General features: G+C 34.1%; 1 protein-coding gene across 8 annotated transcripts in view; it reads right to left on the bottom strand.

Annotated features, from left to right (window-relative positions):
• epb41a (erythrocyte membrane protein band 4.1a) overlaps positions 1–23,724 on the bottom strand; it is a 102,727-nt gene that overhangs the window by 72,107 nt on the left and 6,896 nt on the right. Inside the window, exon 1 of one of the 8 annotated variants that reach the window (XM_051137619.1) lies at positions 16,924–17,058. The exons of 6 other annotated variants lie outside the window; for them this stretch is intronic. The gene's annotated coding sequence lies outside the window, so the exon portion shown is untranslated. Of the gene's footprint in view, positions 1–7,985; positions 8,106–16,923; positions 17,059–23,724 lie in introns of those variants that run through there. One more of the 8 variants, XM_051137620.1, reaches the window with a different exon arrangement.

Genomic DNA, 23,724 nt, shown 5'->3' with positions numbered 1-23,724 from the left:
CAGCCTGGACAAACACAACAAGCTGATTACACAGTTGCTGGGAACCAGCTGCACCTGCATCAAAGGGAATCACTGAGACTACAAAGAACATGATCTTACCAAACAAGCTCTCATGCTGTTCTGTATCATGTACAGTTCAGACTAAACCATCTGAGTAAGTGTGTGCATACTGACACAAATTGATATCTTGTGTTTTTGTGCTGATTTAGGCCTGTAATGGATAAATAACTAAAATCGCCAGTAGGTGGCAGCAAGTGCATGTCTTAATGAGCGATTCATTGCATCATTCATTCAAAGGATTCATTCAAAATTGGCTGATTCATTTAGAAAAAATTTAGAAAAAAAAAAAAAAAAAAAGGTGACTGCACGCATGGATCATGGATCATTGCTGTTTAAAATTCATATCACATTTGTGATCGGGGCTAACGTGGGCTGATGGGGCTGACTTGTTCAATGATAATATATATATAAAAAAGACTTCATTTTATTTTTGCATGGCGATGACAATAAAGTAAATGATTAATTGCCTCTCTAGTTGACAGCGCACACACAAGTAAATAAATCCAGACTCAAATAGCTCCCCGTTTAATCATCTTGTTTACACACACACAGGTCTGCTATTCAGCAATCGTTCTTTCTCATTCACTAGCAAACTAATTACAAAGCCTCATTATGAGGTTCCAAGTTTAAGCACATGCAGTCTCTTGAGGACAGACTGGACTAAAGACTGTCCCATTCATGCAGAACGGCTGTGTCTGTTTGAGTCAGACTGTTTAATCAACTAATCTGGTTTTAAGATGCATTTAACCTCCCTGTTACAAGAAATATTACTTTATTCTCAGTAAATCAACAGGTCAAGGAACTTTCCTTGTCATTAATGTGAGTGAGTCAGCTTCAAAATGTCCCCACAAGAACAGTAAAGTTTGAAATCACTTATATCATGGGGAAAATAACTTAAATGGTAAGCTTCAGCTAGCTTTGTATTGTTACAGTGCTCGTAGTTTATATAAATGAGCAACACAGACTCTTTCTTAGTGTTACCTGCACCAAGATATCCCTATTTATTTATCAGCATTATCACATTATCTGGTGAGCTTTTGATTGTTTTATGGTTTTTGTACAAACTACAGACCACACTTTCACATTTTTGTATCTGTGCTCTGTAGTCATATCAAACCCAATGCAATATGGGTAATGCCTGACCACTACGTATCACAAAGACTGATATATTGGCCAATATTTGGTATTTTTTAAATTATCAGCATTGGCCAATACTCTATTTAATTCACAAACTAGCAATTACAAACACAATATAAAAATGCAGAAAGGTTTGTTTGAGTGCCATGCAATAAAATAGGCTACTCCTTTAAGCGCATGTGTGTGTATACGTGACTGACAAAAGCAAAATGTTACACCTCCCATTTTGAAATTAAACCAAACAGGAAGTGAACTTCTCAACTTCTTCATTTATCTACTTAAAGTCCTCAACAACCAAACTCCCCACCCAGTATCTGCTCAACTAACTGAACCATTCAGCTGCATATACAAAATAGGTGCTTTACTGCAGAGTGTGTCTTGCATTGCCTTTCTACAGTCATGGCCAAAAATATCAGCAGCCTTGCAATTCTGTCAGAAAATGCAACACTTCTCTCAGAAAATTGTCTGGTATTCACATGCTTATTGTTTTTGTTTGCACTGCAACAACATAAAAAAACTGAAGAAAAGTCAAACTTGATAAATTTCACACAGAACTCAAAAATGGACTGGACAAAATTATTGGCACTATGTCAAAATTATAAGAAATAATTGCTTTTCAAGCATGAGATGCTCCTGTAATTTGTATTTAGACACACCTGTGGCAAGAAACAGGTGCGGGAAATATAGTAATCACACTCGCAACCAGTTAAAATGGAGAAAAGTTGACGCAACCTTTGTGTTGTGTGTCACACTGAGCATGGAGAAAAGAAAGAAGTGTAAAGAGTTGTCTGTGGATTTGAGAGAAAAATTTTTTGGAAAAACACGGACAATCTTAAGGCTGCAAGTCCATCTCCAGAGATCTTAATGTTCCTGTGTCCACTGTGCACAATATCATCAAGAGGTTTACAGCCCATGGCACTGTAGCTAACCTCCCTGGACGTGGGCGGAAAAGCAAAATTAATGAAAAAATTACAACGAAGGATTGTTCAAATGGTGGATAAAGAACCCGATTAACTTCCAAACAAATTCAAGCTGATCTGCAGACGCAGGGCCATCTGAATGAAGAGGGACGCTATGGTAGAAGACCCAGAAGGACACAAAGGCATAAAAAAGCAAGACTGGAGTTTGCCAAAACTTATGTGACAAAACCACAATCATTCTGGGAGAACATACTGTGGACAGATGAGACAAAAGTAGAGCTTTTTGGTAAAGGACATCATGGCACTGTTTACAAAAAAAGAAATGAGGCCTTCAAAGAAAAGAACACAGTCCCTAAAGTCAAACATGGTAGAGGTTCAAAGATGTTTTGGGGTTGCTTTGTTGCTTCTGGCACTGGATCCTTGACTGTGTGAACAGTATCATGAAATCTGATGATTACCAATGAATTTTGTGTCAGAAAGCTGCGTCTCCACCAGAGGTCATGGGTCTTTCAGCAGGACAATGACCCGAAACACACTTCAAAGAGCACTCAGAAATGGTTACAAACAAAGCGCTGGAGAGTTCTAAAATGGACAGCAATGAGTCCAGATCTGAATCCCATAGAACACCTGTGGAGAGATCTCAAAACAGCAGTTGGGAGAAGGCATCCTTCAAATCTGAATGACCTGGAGCAGTTTACAAAAGAAGAGTGGTCCAAAATTCCAGTAGAGACGTGTAAGAAACTCATTCATGGTTACAGGAAGCGACTGATTTCAGTTATCTTTTCCAAAGGGGGTGCTACCAAATATTAGGTTAAGGGTGCAAATAATTTTGTCCAGTGCATTTTTTGGGTTCTGTGTGGAGTTGTATCAGATTTGACTTTTCTTCTCTGTTCTGAAGAAAACATGTGAGTACCAAAACATTTGCAACTGCAAATTTTCTAAGAGAAGGGTTGCATTTTCTGACAGAATTGCAAGGGTGCCGATATTTTTGGCCCATGACTGTACTTTGCCAAAGTTCTCACTTTAAAGCACTTGATCTACCTGCTCACATCTGTACAACAGCAGACAATAACCTTACAGCAAACATACACACACAGTGCTCTGCTAGGGGATCTGTGAAACTCTCAGAAGAACCAGCCCACGTTTTCACTGACCTGAGAGTCAAATAATGACACACACTGCAACCAGCCTACAAATACACAGTGCATGATGGTCTCATGATGGTTTACGACTTTTGAAAACATGTTATTTGAAGTAAAGGGTCATTCCATGTCAAATCAAACAAATTTCAGAAACTTCCCCCGCTATTTTTTTTAAATTTGTCAATATGTTTGATGAAGAAAGACAAACATTGGTAAAACTTTATTTTAATGACCAATTTAACTAGCATGCATATTACTAGCATATTGGCTGTTTATTAGAGTACTTGTACAACAGTTCTTTCTGGTCCTTGAATATGATTGGCTGAGAGGTGTGTGATATTCCAGTGATATCAGAACTCCAACCATTTCATCATTTGTATCACTCCGCTTGTTGTATTTCTCACAGTGAGGGTGATGGCAGATGCCCAAATCCACTATAATTTTATAAATAATATTGTTTTTGCGTCACGGATTATAGTTAAGAGTTTTTTTAGGCGTGTGTTTGTTATGGTAATTTTATTTGACATTATTCCTTCATTACATAGCGACAAGTCAGCAGTCATTGAGTCAGCAGTAAAGACTTTTATATTAAAAAAAAGACTGAAACGGCTGCAAACAAGGAAGTTATTTTAGTTTCAACACATTGTAAGAAACAGCTAACAAATGCACTGAGAAACACTGTCATTGGAAAACACCCTTAACAGATGAAAGGATAGTAGGACAAAGATACATTCCTCAGCGGACATTCAAACTAATGTTTTATGAATATAAGATTGATATGAAGAATGAATGCTGTATCAGATGCAGGTAATTACACTCACTCAGTCCATCTCTCTCTCATAATATTCTACATTCTACAGTGAGCTTTTAATACGGTTATACAATAAGCTTTCAATGAAGCAACTCAACGTTCCTTCATTACTGGTTCTAAAGTGATGTTTTGGAATTAGTAACGGAGGCTTGGGCTCAGCTGTTAAACTATCAAACTTAGATTTAAATCCATGGTGGTTTACACACTTGTGCCATCAAACTGTTGTATAAACGCAATATCACACTCGTTTGGCTGTATTTTGGCATGCTGTGATGGCCAAATGCCAAATCGCACGGCTACAAGTGTGTAATTGCTCATTTAGAAATGCCTTATTCTGCATGACAATATTCTAGATCTCTTAATCCTCTTCATAGCTAAACTTAACAACTACCTTACTAACTATTAATAATAAGCAACAAATTAGGAGCTGTCATACTTAGTGAGAACTGGTCCTTAAAAAAAAGTGTGATCCAATAGTAATGAAAGCCAAATGAACTAATTTCAGTTTAAGTATCTTCATGGAAGATGATCTTTATTTAACATCCTAATGATTTTTGGCATACAAAAAAAATTTATAATTTTGACCCATGCAATGTATTTTTGGCTATTGCTACAAATATATACCCATGCTATTTAAGGCTGGTTTTGTGGTCCAGGGTCACAAATGTTAAATTAATATTTATTGGGTAATTCATCATTTTACAGTGAGGGCTCAAAATTACAATTTTCACTTGATGTTTGGAGAGGTAAAAATGATGTTAGAAAGACGGCAGCATCATTATGTTATTTCACACAGAGATCGTCAGGTCTATTTGGTCTGATAGTTCTTTTTGCATTATGTGCCAGTGGCAATAGTTATCAGTTGTATGCAAAGTGACCCACATGTGGTTTTTGACCACTGAAAAGTTTAGCAATCCCAATATATCTAGAAATGAACCATATAAGGCTTTAAATTAAGATACTAAAACAAAACTTTGTTAAGAACCACAAAAGGATTTTAAGATGAGTTATAGCCGTGCAAAAATCAAGGAAAACTGAAATGTTTTTCCCATTTTTGAATGATCACAAATGGCAAACAATGCAGCAAAGATTGCTAATGCCAACAGATTTTATTAATAGAGCTATCAATCTCTGCGTAAAAATAACAATGCCATCTTTCAAAGTAATTTTTACCTGCATGTTATTTAACTCCAAATCTCTGGTAAAATTGTAATTTTGTGACATTTAATATTTTGGCTTTCTTCTTCATTTGTGTTGACCCGGAATGACCCTATAATTTTATTTCGAATGAACAGATTAAATAAAGTGGCTAGAGTCTGTTTGTAATGCGACAACAACAATAATGTGGTTTCTGTCAGCTGAACACAACACTGGGTGCTTCAAGTTTGAATAACTTGGTTGATAATGATGGGAGTGATCTAGTTTTGTTTTGCGTCAGTTCCTGATTTGAGAACAGCAGGTGCAGAGCCCATTTTTCCGCCCCAGAACTGTCCTGTCTTCAGCGCTGTGTCTGTGAAAAAGCAGTATAATTCAACCCATCTCATTTTGCTGGCCTGGAGGAACAGGTGAGCGGTAAGAGTGTGTGGATATCTGGAAGCTTTCTGTGACATAATTCTGCCCGTCTGCAATTACAGAAAACAAACACGAGTCTCTTTTCTCCCAAGGCCGTCCAATATCTCACCCAAATCAACGTCATTCTTTCTACAGGCACTATCACACCGCTAATATCCTGTTCACCGCCAATATGAGGCCTGTCTACATGCATTTGTGTTTTACGATGCTTTTGTACGGTGGCTATTAATGGAGTGGGGTGGAGGAAGGAGGGGCCGAGGGCGTGACGGCACGGATTTACTGAGACAACAATGACTGAAACAAACACACCAAACCGAGACACGGACGCATTAGACATGCTGAACCCTGCCTGATCAGGACATCAGTCAGTAACAACACAACAACAACAACAACAACAACTACTAAAAAACAATACTAAATAAAATAACTGTCAGGAAAAACAAAAACAAAACAAAAAAAGATCAAAGTTCAAATAACACACAAGTAATAAAAAATAATAATATATAAATAAAAGCATGGCATTAATAAACATAATAAAACAAACAAACAAAAAAGGCATAAATGTTCTAATAAATGTAACAAAAATAAAATATATTAATAATGAATGAATGAATGAACACTAGTTACAGTATAAAAAAAAAAATTAACATATTTAAATAAGTAAATAATGGATATCCACTGTGTGTGTGTGTGTGTGTGTGTGTGTGTGTGTAAACAAACAAACAAATAAATGCTGGTAACGGCAGTAAAAATAATCAAATAAATACTGACTGAAAGATGTGCTAGTTAATATCACAATACATAAAACAACATAAATAAATAAATACACACACATACTTGTAATGGTAAACCTGGTTAAAAAGATAAATATTGAACATAATTAAATAAATATTTATTTAAAAAAAATAATAATAATGTTACTCCATTGCTCCACTGTATGAAATCTTTCTCTGTAATAAATAAATAAATGAATAAATAAATCCTAATAACGGTAGTCAAATAAATATTGACAAAAGTAATAAAATACTGACAGAGAAAATAATGTCAGATAAATAAACAAATAAATAAATTTATAACATAAATAAATAAATAAATGTAATAAGTGTAATTGGTAAAAAAAAAAAAGGTCAAATAAATATTTAACATATTTAAATAACATATGTAATAAATAAAAAAACATACAAATAAATAAATAAATAAATATTTGTAGCAGTAAAGCTGGCTAAAAAGTTAAATATTTAACTATTTAAAAATTTAAGTAAAATAAACATTTAACATATTTAAATGAATATTTGATAACAAAATAATGAATGTTACTCCTTTGTTCCACTGTATGAAGTCTTTCTGTAAATAAATAAATAAATGCTAGTAAAGGTAGTAAAATCAATAGTGATAAAAGTAATAAAATAAATATTGACAGAAAGAAAGAAAGAAAGAAAGAAAGAAAGAAAGAAAGAAAAATATATTCTGTAATATTTTAATATATACATTCAATAACTCATTCATTAGTAGTTGGTAAAAAAAAAAAAATGTAAAAATAAATATTTAAGTTAAATAAATATTTAATACCAAAATAATGAATGCTACTCCACTGCTCCATGTTACAAACAATTTCTCTATAAACAAATAAATAAAAAAAAATAACAGAAAAATAAACAAATAAATAAATAAAAGTTTGTAACATACATAATTAGCATATTTAAATAAACATTTAATAACAAAATAACAAATGTTACTTCACTGCAACTCCACTGTTCCACTGTACAAATGCTTTCTCTATAAATAAATAAGTGCATAAATAAATAGATAAATATTTTGGCATTGGTAATAAATAATATCAAGATTTAACAAGAAAGTAATGACTATTAAGAATACTCCACTGTACAAACTCTCTATGTAGCTCTGCTTTTGTTTGGATTCTCTGGCCGCTGCGCTGACACTAATCCACTCTGTACAGTCCCCTCCCCCCCCCTCACACACACACACACACACACACACTTTTCCATCGCCCTGCTGCATCTGCCATCCATCAATACATCACACAACTCTCTTATGCAAATAACATCACTTATAACTCTTTCAAAATACACGCTCCCCGAGCTCCCCATCAGCCAAAACACACTTTTATCCAATTATTGCCACTGGACACCCGCAACTTTATCTAATTACAGCTCTCTAAATTATCCACACACACACACAACATCATCCATGACATCAACACAGGCCTGCCCACGCACAACATCATCCCTTTACAGTTCACCTAAATGCACAGGTACGCACACACACTCCATCATCCTCTTATGCACACACACTCATCCAATTATATCTCACTGCAACACTTACAGTATATTACAGTCGACTGCGCTCAGATGGCAGCAGGAAACTCTCACGTCCACAACAACACATCTGCGTAGTTGCTGAAGCCATCTTTCCTTATCTTCCACACACACACACACACACACACACGTGTCAGATGGTGCAGTGGTGACAGATGGTGTGTGTGGGGTGTTTTGGCCTCTCAGAGACCGTGAAAAGTGGACATATGCGAGACCCTTCGCCTCTGACCTGTCCGACACCCTTCATAGAGGAACACACTCTCCAGTTACTGACTCAGATCATCATCAGTCCCACAAGAACTAAAGATCAGATTACACTGACATATCAATACTGTTTATCTTCACACACTTTTCTAGTCCTGCTCTTTTCTGGAAGAGAAAAGTGTTAGCTGTATAGCTAAAATAAAATAATATACCTCAATATTCTTCAATCTATCACATTTCATTTACTTAGCCAAGTAACCACATCAATCAGTGCCAATCATCTTAAAACAGACAAATATAGGCAGAATAACCAGTCTGTCACTCAAAAAAATGATTCTACAACCCTGTTCAGTTTATTTGAAAGAAATAATTTTCATTCAACACCATTGTGTTAGGTTTCCCATTTAAACAATTGCATTCTGTTAGGGCTGGGCGATAATTCGATAACGATAATCATCGCGATATAATTTTCCTCGATAAAACGATATGAAGACTTTGATAAATGTTCAATATAATTTTTATGTGCCAAAAGCGAAACAAAACAGCGCAACTTATTTGAATCGCACCACACGGACCATTTATCCACTCTGACCAAAGTTTAAACTGCCGTGCTGCGCGAGCTCACTAGAGAAAATGCATTTATTATGCGACCATGTCACTTCCGTTATGAGCGCAGCTGCTGCACGCCTACATTTGAAAAAACAAACTTGAGCACGCAAAAGACGTGATATGTGAACGGCTCCATCATGCGAGCACTAAACAGCGCTGTGAGATCCAGTGTGAAACACACTAATGACTCTGTGATTCAAACTAGTTTAAAGCTGTGTGCAACGAGACAGTCAGAAGGCTTTTCAATCTACACATCGCCATCATTTACCATGGATTTACTGTAGTAACACTCACTGCACCATGGTATTGTGGCAGAAATGTGGGATATTCGCATTGAATTTTATTACAGGAGTAATGGTATATAATTATAGTATGTATGTATTTGTGATTTAGCTATAGCATGTGTGCATTGATATGGAATTTTTTTAGACTACCATTTTTCATACAAATAGGCTACCTATAAAACCTTGTAGTTATATTTTTACCATGGTTTCGAGGTACCATTATGTGTGGTTTTAACTGTTTATCATGATTTAAAATGTATGCTTGCTACTATGGGAGACCAATGCTTAACTAAAAAAAAAAAAAAAAAAAAAAGAAAAAACTGGGTCAACCATATAAAGTTTGCTAAAATTTTTACAGATGTTACTAATTGATAATGAACAAAAATGTACCTCTGCATCCTCAAGCTACTATCAAATGTGCGTTTCTATGAGACAAAAAAAGTGATAATATTATTATTCGTAGTAGTAGTAGTAGTAGTATCAGACAACGCAAACCTTGATTTGAAACAATATAACTCATTGGAACATGCAGAAATTAATTTTTCTATTTTTCTAGATATTTATTTTGTTAAGGAAAATTAATGGTGTAGAGCATGTGCTTGGCATGTTTTTATGTTTGTTTGTTTGTTTTTTTGAGTGTAAAAAAACGTATCAATTTCATTTTAACTATATTTGATTAAATTGAGTTGGCTCAACTCAATTACATTTCATTGCATGAATTTGTTTTTTATGAGCTGGGATTACACATTTCTATTGGATGGAAATCCTGTCCTCAATTAAATTGAGTTCATCTAATGATTCTTTTTTTTTTTTTTGAGTGTATATATGGGTCTGTTATTCTCAGAAAAAAAGTACAAAAGCTGAGACCGTAACTTATTTCTGAGAGTGCAGAACAAATGCTGATGACTGGCAAAACGTTGTAATAACTATCAAGTTCAGTATGTGTTTTTTTCAGTAGTGCAGCATCACTAATTAATTAAAACCGAGCTACGTTAAACTTCTAGGCTATATTTGTGTTTATTTACAAACATCAAGCTAATTAGAGGATTTATGTGGAAATGTTCCAGGAAGCACAGATCGGTCTTTTGAAAACAAAGATGTGTAAAAGCAGAAGCTGTTTTCATTTTCGTAAGAGTACTATACTATACAGTCAGAGAGCAGACTCACATGTCTCAGTCCAGCACACTGATGCTGTGTGCCAGGACTCAATAATATGGACAGCCTGATGGCATCTGGCCAGCTGACCAAACTTACACTGGCTTCTTTGGGGCATTTCTGGCCAATGACACTACTACACCTTGTCATGCGAACTTGAACATATTCTGTGATTTATTATAGTGATCACTGACATGAATTCTGGAGAATATGAAACTGTGTGAAAGTCTTGTGATAGTGGATAATTAGTAATGTTTCTTGAGCATCAAATCAGCATTTTAGAATGATTTCTGAAGGACGACGTGACACTGAAGACTAGGAAAGTTTTCATCACAGGAATAAATAACAATATATTAATATATTAAACAGTTGCAGTTGTAACATTTCATAATATTACTCTTTTTACTGTGTATTTAATCAAATAAATGTAGCCTTGAAAAACCTCCCTAACTCCGAACTTTTGAACAGTACTGTGTCTCTGTGAATTGAAATATGCCATGAAAGTAAATTACAGCTGCACACTTTTCACCTTTTGAAAACTGAACGTTAAGAACCTAATATGCTATGTAAAAAGCATGTTTAATTAAAAGTTTTTATCTTTCTAACACATATACTATGTTTTGGTAATAACAGTGTAAATATAACACTGCAAGAAGTGGAAATGTTCTAATTACACATGCTGGAAAATGCACAACCGAAGTACATTTTAGTTTGCATGGCAAACCAACATGTGTTTATGGCTTAACAAGCACATACTGAACTGTCGCTCTGGTCATACAGAGGTACATCAGCTGAGACAATGGCTGAGATTCAAGCACTGTCCAAGACTAGAGAATATGCAAGTAGGAGCTTGTATGTCACACTGACCTTTTTAATACACATATGAGTATGCCATTTAATGCTTTGGAGCCCTTGCATGAGCTTTAGGATTTATTCATAAACACAGAAGTCAAATACGGGCAATTCTACAGAATTGGTCCAAAGTCAGAGCTAGAAATGTCTTGGAAAAAAAGTGTTTTTACAAAAAAAAAATTGCATGTATGCAAACTGTATAATATCCAAGGTAACATTTCTAGTAATTATGCAGTTAGTTCTCATATTGTATTTTCAGAAAATTCTGGAATATTTGTCCTCTCCCAAATTTTGTCACCACCGAAATTTTATGCTATTTTATTAAAAGATTTTCAGAGGTAAATCCATAACAATTAAATTTTGTAACAATATTTCAAGTGTAATTTATAAGATTAGTTGTATTTTGAATCCAATTTTTCTTTGTAAAAGGCAAAAAGTTGATCATGCTGATTTCAAAGTTAAGGATTTATTAGTTTCAATAAACATTGAACTAAAAACTATCATAACATCATGATAATGTAGTATACTTTATTTTTGACTAAACATCCCATGTTTTGGTAGTGACCACATCACATAATTTTAACTCATACTAAAACACTACAAAAACATACTAAAATACAAAAAATCTGCATAACTGTAGCAATATTTTGTTTATTTTCCCCAAGTATAAGAATTATTTGTCACTACCGAAACAATGATGATATGTTTTGGTCATGAATGTTTCAGTAGTGACAATTTGATGAGATAACAACCCCAAAGGGGTCACTAACGAAACTCCACCAAATGTTTCAATAGTGACTATTTTGGTAGTGACAATTGCAGAATCTTTTAAACCTAGCTCAAAGATGCTAATCAGCACATGGTTAACTAGCACAGTTTTTAACAGTGGTATACATATAACAACTAAATGGAATAACTCCCAAAAAAGTGTGCTTAACACCAGAAAAAAAAAAAAAAAAAAAAAGTGTTAAAATCAGTCTCAACCAACAGACTAAAACATGCACTGTTTCGGAAGCGACATGAAAAATGCAGGACACATAAAACAAAGTTTTATCATTTACAAAGAAAATATAAATTTTTTTATTTGTTGAACTTCACTTTTTAAAAGAATCAAAAAGGCACTTTTAAAACAACAATGTGAAAAAAAATATATTTTATTAATTTTCATAAGTTGAAATTTAGGGGTTAGAGTTCAAAACAGCCACCTCCCAATTGAAAGTACCCAATAAATGATGATTTTATATATATTAAGCTCACTAATATTTTAAATATTATTGTGGGTTTCAATAGATAATAGAAGGATCTTAATAAACATCTAAGATTTGAATACTTAATTGTTTTTTAAATGTGTTTTTTGGTCGAGGGTCAGCATTTGGCATCAATTCTGTAGAATGGCCCATACATGTTTACAAAATAAATAAATAAATAAATAAATAAAGCCACAGCATATTACTGATTATTTATAATGTTCATCAAGTAAAAGAGCTGAACAAGGGTTTCCACATCTTTCCATCAGGATGATAAAACCATTTTCTACAGACTGCACTCAGCAAGAGTATTTCTAGTTGTTTAAATAATTTAGCATAATTAGAACATGTATTTCACTATTAAAATCTCCATAATGTTTTTAAGACTGAGAAATAAAGGAAAGGAGAGAGTGAGACTGAGAAAATATGATGAGTGCTGGAAATCTCTGGTTAAATCTGCAGAAATAACAGCTCTGGAATGCTGCCCTGTGATTGGCTGGCAGGAGCAGGAGCTGCTGATTGGGCATAAAAACGGGAAGCGGGAACCCTACAGGAGCAGGTGTACACGACCCGAATGCTGACAGTGACAGTACACCCACTTAAACACACACAAACACATTCACGCCTGCAGTGACACAACTTACACTTTCACTTTAGGACTGCGTGCTACGAACAAATCACAAATCCTAAGTAATTTTACATCACGATATGTGTAAACAATACAAACTCCTTGTATTGCTTCAGATAATTTAAAAATATAGTACAACAGTCTTTCTTTTTTGACTTTTTTGACCACAGTCTCCATCCATTTTCATTGCATGGAAAAGAGCAATGTGAACATTCTGCCAAATATCTGATTTTGTGTTCCTCTCAAGAAAAAGCAATACAGGATTTGGCATGAGCATAACTTTCATTTTTAGGTTGAACTATTCCCTTTAAACACATATGCACACATTTTTGGCTCTCGATAAGAAAAGAAAATCCTTCCTCTGGGTTCATTGTCTCATACTTGTTTCTTCTCCTGTGTTTAACTCCAATCACACCTACCGCTGATGCCACACCAACAGAGGCACTTTAGGGCTATGGTGACATAAATGACGGGAAGACAGAGTAAACAGAGTAGTAGAAAGCCTAAGTGCTGTGCGCTTTTGTAACTGGATGCAGAAAGTGAGCTTAAGACTGGAAAGCGGCTTTAAAATTAATCGGGGTCCTGTGCGGGATTAGAGACAAACACTCTCTCTCTGTAATGTAGGGAGAACAAGCATCTGGATCTTGCTGTCAGTTGTTCTTTCTCTCACTGTCATGTTGGTCTCCATCTTTAGACACCCGGTTTCTGCTCACCCAGGGCTCAAGGACAGGCGCCAGCTGCGAATGACCCAGAAAACTCTTGCTTGAGCAAACCCGTTTTACATGCGCTATAGACGGCAGAAATGAGGAACATGGAGGGTATATGTTTTGAGCATTTAAAGCTTAAGTGTCTGTTTCTGACTGATGTTAAAACCCTTTTTCGTATTTCAGTTTAATGTACTACTGAGACTATATTAGCAGGCTAAATCTGTTTACATGCACTTAAAAAGTTTCTGCTGAACTAAAGCAAAAAAAAAAATTGGCCTATTTAAAACTGCTTTTAATGCACGTTTTAATCTGAATAAAAGAACCCAACAAACTTAGATAATGTGAATGAAGGATTAATTAAACATTGCTTGCTCTGAAATGTGCAGTTAATGTGCAGTTCAAAGAGTTAAGTGTATTCAATCCCATATTATTAAAATTACATTCTGACCAAAAAATATAATATATGCTAAATATATTTTGTAAACAGCGCTTTAAAAATTGTCATATTTAAACATTTTTGTTTAAACCGTAAAATGCCAAATTACAAAATATCTCAAGGGACAATAAATAAATACATAAAAAAAAAAAAAAAAAAAAAATACATTTAAAAACTTCCAATATATATATGGAATATTATAAATATATTTAGATGTATTTTATAAATATATAAATATATGCATTATATATATATATATGTATATTTATATTCAGAAATATATTACATAATACACACATAAGATATGAATATATAAAATATATTTATAACATTTTTCAGAAGTTATTTTTTTTATTTTTTTATTTTTGTCTAGATCAAAGGTTTGATTATGATGTGAAAACTAAATCTCTAGTAGCCTGATTATTTTTACACATGTAAACTTAAGCAATCACATGCCATTCTAAGCAACCACTCACATTTTCTTAAAAGTAATAATTGAGTTGTTTTTGTAATTCCATTTGGTGCCACTAATAGTGCCAAAATTGCACACTTTACCTTTGGAGAGCCTCTAGATTCAATACACAAGCGTCCAGACAGAAAATGGTCCGATAAACCAAATTAAGATGCCAATTTTCAGCAAACCACTGATGGACAGACCAAGTATGACCAAATTAACAAAATTGAGAGGTTCCCCTTGGGACCAGCAAAGGGTAAGTGGCTGGGGCCGTGAAAAACACACACAGAGACACACACAGACACACACACACACTGGGGCTCAGGAGGATGAACTGAAGAACAATCAAACCAATCAATGACCACATGGTCGCACAGGCCGCCACAGTGCACCTGATCTCCACGGACACAAAACGGATGGGGGTGGTCGCTCGAGACAGCGGGAATAAAACAGACATAGAGAAACAAGAAGATACAATGGAAGAGAAGAAAGAACTACCTAAGACAAAAGAAGAAAACTACTCAAAATGTACAACAAAATGTTAGCACATCAACAAGACACAGAAAGCATAACCATATTAAACCGTTACACTTTTAACACCCAGGGCCCCAAACAATAACCCTTCTACTAATAACTGTTAACACCCCAGGTGTGTTAGCTCATAAACTCTCACAACTCATAATTCTGCTAAGAATTTCTAATTTCAGCATAACAGCGTCTCTAAACACACAAACCCTGATGAACCCTGATGGTGTGTTAAACTTCCTTCTAATCTGAAAGGCACCACGTGCAGAAGTTGTTGGGTTATCAAGAACACACAGATACGGGAAGGGCCTTAAGAAACCGTAACTGTACTCACTTACACACTCCTGAGTGCTTTTGCTGCACAACAGAGCAACCACAAAGAGCATGCAAAGAACATCTGCATTAAAAAAAAAAATCACATCAGAGAGAACACTATTCAATCAAAATGGCGCTTTTTATTACACATCGCTGTCATTTTTCAAAGGAAGGCTTACATCACTTCAATTTATAAATGGGGTTTGATTGCATAACATTTCTGAATGGGTGAAGGTAGAAGCTAAAGCACTGAAACAATAAACTGAAGGTTGCTATTACAGTAACGTGGCCTGTGGGTTTGAAATGCAATGCAAAGTCTCCAGGACTCGTGAATTGTTGACTTCAAGACTGTGTCTTGCAAAAGGATTAATTTTTCTCATGTTTCATTTTACTGTAGACAACCAGTCTGCACTATATAAAGTGATCACACATTTAAACATGAATTTTGTTGGTGCAGCCAGGTTTGTTCTGTCCTGTTAATTAATATTGAATAAAAAGAGTTGTTTCGGATGTTACCATATGAAGCATGCTTTAGGTTACCTTAAGTTGCTGGGGTTTATTTGTAGCAATAGCCAAAAATACATTGCATGGGTCAAAATAATTGATTTTTCTTTTATGGCAAAAATCATTAGAAAATTAAGTAAAGATCATGTTCCATTAAGATATTTTGTAAAATTCATACTGTAATTGTATGAAAACCTATTTTTGGATTAGTAATATGCATTGTTAAGAACATTATTTGAAGAACTTTAAAGGTGATTTTAACACTTTGAATTTTTGGAAACCCTTGAATACTTAATTTTCACCAAACACCAAATAATGCCCTATCCTACCAAACTATACATCAATGAAAAGCTTACTTATTCAGCTTTCATATGATGTATAAATCTCAAAAAAATGATCCAGGGTCACAAATAAGAAAGAAAGAAAGAAAGACAGAAAGAAAGAGTAGAAGAACAAAGGTAACTTGAGATAATCTAATTATCTAACCCTATCAAAACAAGCTACAACCGTATTGTGCACAACCAGCCTTAGTAATAAACACTGAAATAGCGATATAACATTGTTTATAGTAAATGCACCTGCCTGAAGTAAACGTGCGCTTGATTCTCTCACAGCCTCACGGGACAATTTCGTCCGGCACGACCGAACGGACACAAAAATGCACAGAAATGATACATTTCGCAACTAAATTGTGATATTTCTAATCTAAGTGCTTAAAAACGAAAACATTTGCCTGTACTGAGTGTTATTAACTATCAAACCCATGCGAGATGCGGACAGCCCGCCAACAGAGCACCGAAACAATACAATAAATCAGAGCGCTCATCAAACGACTGTAACTTTACAGCTTTAGTAGTTTTTCTGACAGCTGTCCATCAGAAAGCTCTGATATTGAGAGTCATAATGGGTGAGCAGGTGCGCCTGAATGTCTGAAAATGGCGCCGAATGTGAAAAAAATGTCAACAGATTCCCGTCCTCCCGAGCATCACACAATACATAATCCAGCAGCGAGATCCCCCTCTTACCTTTCCCTTTAACTCATCAACGGGCAAAAATATTCCACTACAAAATATCCTGAAACCGCTCTCCCACAGATATCACACAAGCAAACCCATGTAGAAAATTATCCAAGCTTTTTTAAAACGGTGTTTAGATTCTAGTAAATAGGGGGGGCTAGCTATGCAATGAGCCAAGCGTATTTGGAAAGGCGACCAATGGGAGGCGAGCGGAGGTTGGAATGAGCCAATCAGACGCGAGATCACTGAGCTTCGGTCCCTGGCGCTAAGGCTGTTAGCAGCATCGTAACTAAGGAGACTTAGAAACGGGATCAAATGGATTCGTCTTGTAGCTGTTTTGTTTTAGATTCTACTTTGTTTCCTGAGTGAAAAACTGGTTTTTAGCTTTTTTACAACCCTTAAATAAAATAAAAGCCACACATTTTAAGGGGAAAGTGTTATCACGCTTATTTCAGCATTTAATCACAACTTCCAATAAAGGTTTTGCTGTTTTTGTGGTGGCGTAAACAAACATATTTATTTTATTTTATTGTTATTGTTGTTTTGTTACGTACACTGCCATTCAAAAATTTAAAATCAATAAGATTTTTAAACAGATGTTTTTAAAGAGGTCTTTTTTGCTTATCAAGGCTGCGTTTATTTGATTAAAAACACAGAAAAAACAGTAATATTATGAAATAGTATTGCAATTTAAAATAGTGGTTTTCTGTTCCAATGTACTTTAAAATAGAATTTATTCCTGTGATGCAAAGCTGAATTTTTAGCATCATTACTCCAGGCTTCAGTGTCACATCATTCAGAAATCATTATAATATGTTGATTTATTATCAGTGCTGGAAACAGTTTTTTTATTTTTTTTTATTTTATTTTTTTTTTTTTTTTTTATTTAAACTGATACTTTTTACAGGATTCTTTAATGAAAAGCATTTATTTAAAAAAAAAAAGTTTGGGGTCAGTAAATGTTTTCTTTCTTTCTTTCTTTCTTTCTTTGAAAGAAATTAATACTTTTATTCAACAAGGATGTGTTAAATTCATAAAAAGTGATGCTAAAGACTTATATTGTTAGAAAATATTTCTTTTTTTTTATTAAATGCTGTTCTTTTAAATATTTTATTCATTTAAAAAACCTGAAAAAAAAATATTGATAATAAAAGTAAAGTAATAAATCAGCATATTAGAATGATTTCTGAAGGATCATGTGACACAGTAATGGCTGATGAAAATTCAGCTTTGCATCACAGAAATAAATAATATTTTAAAGTATATTAAAAGGGAAAACTGTTATTTTAAATTGCAATAATATTTCGTAATATTACCTTTTTCTCTGTTTTTGATCAAATTAATGGAACTTTGATGAGCATAAGAGACGTCTTTTAAAAAATTATAAATCTTACTGATCCCAAACTTTTGAATGACAGTGTGTTATTATTATTTTACTTTATTTTGTTTTGCGCATTTCATTGCCATTTCTTTTAAAGCAAAATAAATAAATTATTGCCACAAATCTCAGATATAAACTGCATAATTCAGGTTCAGTTATGAGGTGTCTCCTGCCATTAATGGACATCTAATGTCTCCATTGGATTGTAGTAAATCTCAGTGTTTTGTCAAACCACACAATAATTATGACTGGAGGGTTGGGTGTGTTCCATTGCCCTCAAAATACGCCATCATCCATCACTACTACTAAATAATGCATAATGGTGCCGCCCTAGTGACTGCACAAACAAAAAGTGCATGTGCACTTTTATTTGCGCACATTTATTTGTTTTGGTGTGGAGGTAAATTCTTAGCATTCAGCAAACAGTCATAAAAGGTAAAGGTTTTTTTATAGGCATTGATGGTTATATGAAAAATCTTTAATGTCCATGGATTTTTTCCTTTTCACAAAAGATTCCACATAAAGGTTCTTTAGAATATTTAAATGTTCACACTAAGAAAAAAATTGTTCTTTTTAGAACGTTTTTTAAAAATGGTTCTTCTATTAGATCACTGAGAAAACCCCACTGTTGGAAGCTTTTTTATGCTTTTAAGCTGTTTTTATGAGTGAAGAAAAAAATACTTAAAATGTGATGCAAATATGAATCATTTTAAAACCTGTGATACCTCATGGGATGTCATAAAACGTTACCCTTTTTAAAAACATAACTGGATCTTTTATAAGAGGCTGGTTGATTGATAATTAATCGTATATGGATCTCTGTCTGTCACATTCTGATCTCCTGTGGTTTCCCACGTCAGGAGAATTGGCCCTTCCCATCACTAATTTAAAGGGCAGGTGCTTTCTGCTAAAACAAAATGACAGCACCAACCAGACAGTCAGAGTCCCCAGAGATGGGCGCGACAGAGGGGAGACAGTCACACCCCACCCCACCCCGTCCTTCCAGAACCTTCCGCATCTCCACCCCGCCCCCAGATCCTCTCTATTAACATCTGTGGTAGTGGCACCAGCTGGGCACCAAAGCCCTAATTACTGCTCTGTCGACCACCACATCATTAGTCAAATACCTCTAACCTGACAGGCCATAGGAGACGTCCGACCGGAGGATGAATGATGTCATGTCAGATGAGCTCACGCTAATATGGGCCAGAGATTTTGGGGATCGTTAGTGCAGTCAAAAATCGTCAGCACACTGGCTGTGTTTCAAACACAACCGTTTCTGAGCCTCACAGGATTTATAGAGACTTTAGTCATAGTGTTACATTTACATATGTGACCCTGGACCACAAAAAGGGTCAATTTTTTGAATGTGAGATTTATATATCAACTGAAAGCTAAATAAATAAATAAGCTTTCCACTGATGTATGGTCTGTTAGGATATAGGACAATATTTGGCCGAGATACAACTATTTGAAAATCTGGAATCTGAGGGTGCAAAAAAATCAAAATGTTGAGAAAATCACCTTTAAAGTTGTCCAAATTAAGTTCTTAGCAATGCATATTACTAATCAAAGTTTTGATATATTTATAGTAGGACATTAACAAAATATCTTCATGGAACATGATCTTTACTTGAAATCCTTATAATTTTTGGCATAAAAGAAAACTCTATATTTTTGACCCATACAATGTATTTTTGGCTATTGCTATAAATATACCCGCCCTACTTCAGACTGGTTTTGTGGTCCAGGGTCACGTATAGTAATCCACATAGCACTTTAATGTAATTATAAACAGCAATATGCTTGGAATAACTTTGTTTTTATGCTTTTTTTCACTCTCTTACATTTTTATGCTCAAAAAAGGCTGCATTTATGTGATCACAAATACTGTAAAAAACAGTAATAATGCAAAATATTATTACAATGTGAAACAAAGGTTTTCTAATGCAATCTATTTTAAAATGTAATTTATTTCTGTGGTCAAAGCTGAATTTTCAGCATCATTACTTCAGTCCTCAGTGTCACATGATCCTTTAGAAATTGTAATATGGTGATTTGCTGCTCAGTTATTATGGTGCTCAATTATTAATAATGGTTCTTATTTTCAAATTTGAAAATAGTTAATTCTGCTTAATAGTTTTTTTGGATTTTGGACTTAATTTTTTTCAGGATTCTTTCATGAATAAAAAGTTCATTATACATATTTTTAATGTATCAATTCAATTATTGTTGAATAAAATAAAATAAAATAAATAAAATAAATAAAAATAATAAAATAGAGGTTGAGCAGCAAATCAGCATACTGAATTATTTCTGAAGGATCATGTGACACTGAAGATTTGAGTAATGATGTTAAACAATCTGGCTTCACCACAGTATATTTCACAATATTACTGTTTTAATGTATTTAATGCAGCCTTGAGTAGTTAGTAGATACTTTTTTTTTTTCAAAAACCCTGAAAATAATATTATAATAAGTTATTGGCTGACAGTGTACGTAGAATGACAAGAAACGTATTATCAGTATTATGCCTTTTTTTGGATAATGTTATTTGAAAATGTGTGGAACAAAAAAGGCTGATGTGATAAAAACATCCACTGTACATGCTCTCTTCCTCTGGGTGTTTTTGAGTTTTGCTGTTTCCTCCTGGGATGATTTTTTTTGTTTTTTCTGTTTGCATGTTGTTAATCCAGAGCTCAAGCCAGTGGCCACCTGTTCCTCCATTTCCTCATCTGACTCTCTGCTACCATCTGCTGACAGTATGTAGAATAACATGAGCGCCAATATTTGATTTGGTCATCTCTGGGTCACAAAAAAAAAGGCAAATAAAATTTCTCATATGTGACCCTGGACCACAAAATTAGTCATAAGGGTAACTTTTATGAAACTGAGATCTATACATCATCTGAAAGCTGAATAAATAAGCTTACATTGATGTAGGTTTGTTAGGACAGGACAATATTTGGTCAAAATACAACTATTTAAAAATCTGGAATCTGAGGGTGCAAAAAGTCAAAATAAAATTGCCTTTAAAGTTGTCCAACCAAAGTTTTTAGCAATGCATATTACTAATTAAAAATTACGTTTTGATATATTTACAGTAGGAAAGTTACAAAATATCTTTATGGAACATGATCTTTACTTAATATCCTAATGATTTTTGGCATAAAAGAAAAATCGATCATTTTGACCCATACAATGTATTTTTGGCTATTGCTGCAAATATACCTGTACTACGTATGACTGCTTTTGTGGTCCAGGGTCACATGTATCGCTATTCTGCATAATCAAAAATACTACAATATTTTCCTATGAAACTGAGGGAAAGTGTTTGATATGTCTAATATGTTCTAATGAGCATAAAACTACTAGGCTATACAATTATGAAGTGCTTGAATTAAAATTGTATCAATTTTGAAGACAGAGGCTAGAATTAAGCCTGTGGTAAATGTGCTGAATTAAATAATAATAATAATAGCTTTTACATTTATCCAAATGATGAATCAAAGGCAAGATCCTTCAAGACCACAACAAAAAAAGACTACAGTCCAAAGACACAACCCAAAAGGTGAAACAATCCATTAAAAAAGCTCAATTGGAACAAAATAAGTTTTAATTTAATTTAATTTAAGTTTTCATTTCAAACAGTAGTTAGGTTTTCACCCTATTTTGCAGAAATTCTACATAAATTGTACAATGTCAATGATAAACAAACATAAAATGAATAGTATTTAAAATAAATCAAACAGGGTCAGAAACATAGCTTCCTAATGGCCCAATGAACCAAATCACTTGTAAAATAAGGCTTTAATATACTGATTTATAATGTCACCAATGCTTGGAAGAAAATATGAACGCAGTAAAAGATTGCTAAAAGATCGCAAGGGTCACTGAAAGTGGACACGCTGAACCTTGTAGATGCTTGATTTGATGTAATTACTTTGGCTTTGTGCTCAGCAATGAAACAGACGCATATTTACAAATGACTCAATCATAAAACCCTCAAATCTGTTGTGAAGTATTACAAAACAGTCAAGCAACTACAATATAAGAAATCCAGAAGAGAAATTTACAATGATTTAATCTTTAAAGCATTAAATCACTTTCTTAACCTTTTAATAGCCATTTAATAGGCAAGTACAAACTCTATCCTAAGCAATGTTTTGTCTTTACACTGTTTATCTATCATTTGCTCCCACTTCCCACCATCTGTCAGCATCTGAACACTGTGAAAAGGCTTTTTAGTGATGTGCTGATAACCTGTGTCTCTTCATCGGCCTCAGGTTTAGTGTTTCAGGCCTCATCTCTGACAGCACAGATACACTGATCTGATTCCATCTGTCTGTGTCAGACAGTGAGATTTCTACTTTATGAATTATTGTTTTAAAAGCAATTTTAGTATTTCTTAACCAAATTTTATGCTTAGCCAGTGTTATGAAATCAGTGCAGAAGAGAGCATATATTCTGCTTTCATGCTGCTTTATGCACTCTGTATTTAGCACAGGGAAGACTGATACCTCACTGCATTAAACAAATGTGAGTTCTGAAGGAAGCATACGGTGACCTGCAGCAACGAAGGACTGGTTTCTGCTCTGCTGAGCTTTGCAAATCTCAATATAAACATTAGAAGTAAAATGACAGACTCACCACAAATCACACCAGACCATTTCCAATGACATCAGCAGCCAATGAAGGAGGATCCAGTTCAGATGCGAAACAGAAAAAAGAGAAGCAGAGAAAACTCATCAGAAATACATAATAAGATATATACTTAGATGTTGTTGTTTACTTGTTTATCTATCATTTAACAGAAACTGATGTCCTCATTCAAATTTTCAAAAATCTTTTTTTTATTCCATTTTTTTTCCCCATTCATTCCAATTTATCTCAAGCAAAACACAATACAGATATGACAGCATATAAAAACATGATTTTTGAACATTTAAAAAAAAAAAAAAAAGTTATCTGTTTTTGCAAATAAACTCTTTATCTGTGCACTGAATTACTGCCAGCAAATAGCATCAAACTATTGAAATTCAAAAGACATTTGGAAGACATTCATTTTTTTTTAATATTCTTGCTTTTATGGGAATCTATTATTAAAATAGTTTGATTTCAAGCACATTTTCGCTCTCTTTTGTATGAAAAATCATTTACTCCAAAGCCCTTCATTGTCTACTACAATATTCACTTCCAGTCATTAGGGATTCACTGGATAAGGATTTAAAAAGAAAAAAAATACAATTTCTACATCATAAAAATATTTTGAGTTTGGCATAACTAGAAAACTGAACATTCATCATAAAAATACCCATGGAGATTTACTATTTTATTCATTTATATGACTTTCCTAGGTCTAAAAAAATCACACTTTTAAATTAGGAATTCAGTGAGAGTTTAAACAGCTGATAAAACAAATCCATCA

This window comes from Labeo rohita, chromosome 19, assembly GCF_022985175.1.
Source record: "Labeo rohita strain BAU-BD-2019 chromosome 19, IGBB_LRoh.1.0, whole genome shotgun sequence".
In the NCBI taxonomy this organism is placed as follows: domain Eukaryota; kingdom Metazoa; phylum Chordata; class Actinopteri; order Cypriniformes; family Cyprinidae; genus Labeo; species Labeo rohita.
Note: the sequence above shows the minus strand (reverse complement) of the source record. Positions and strands in the feature narration are given on the sequence as shown.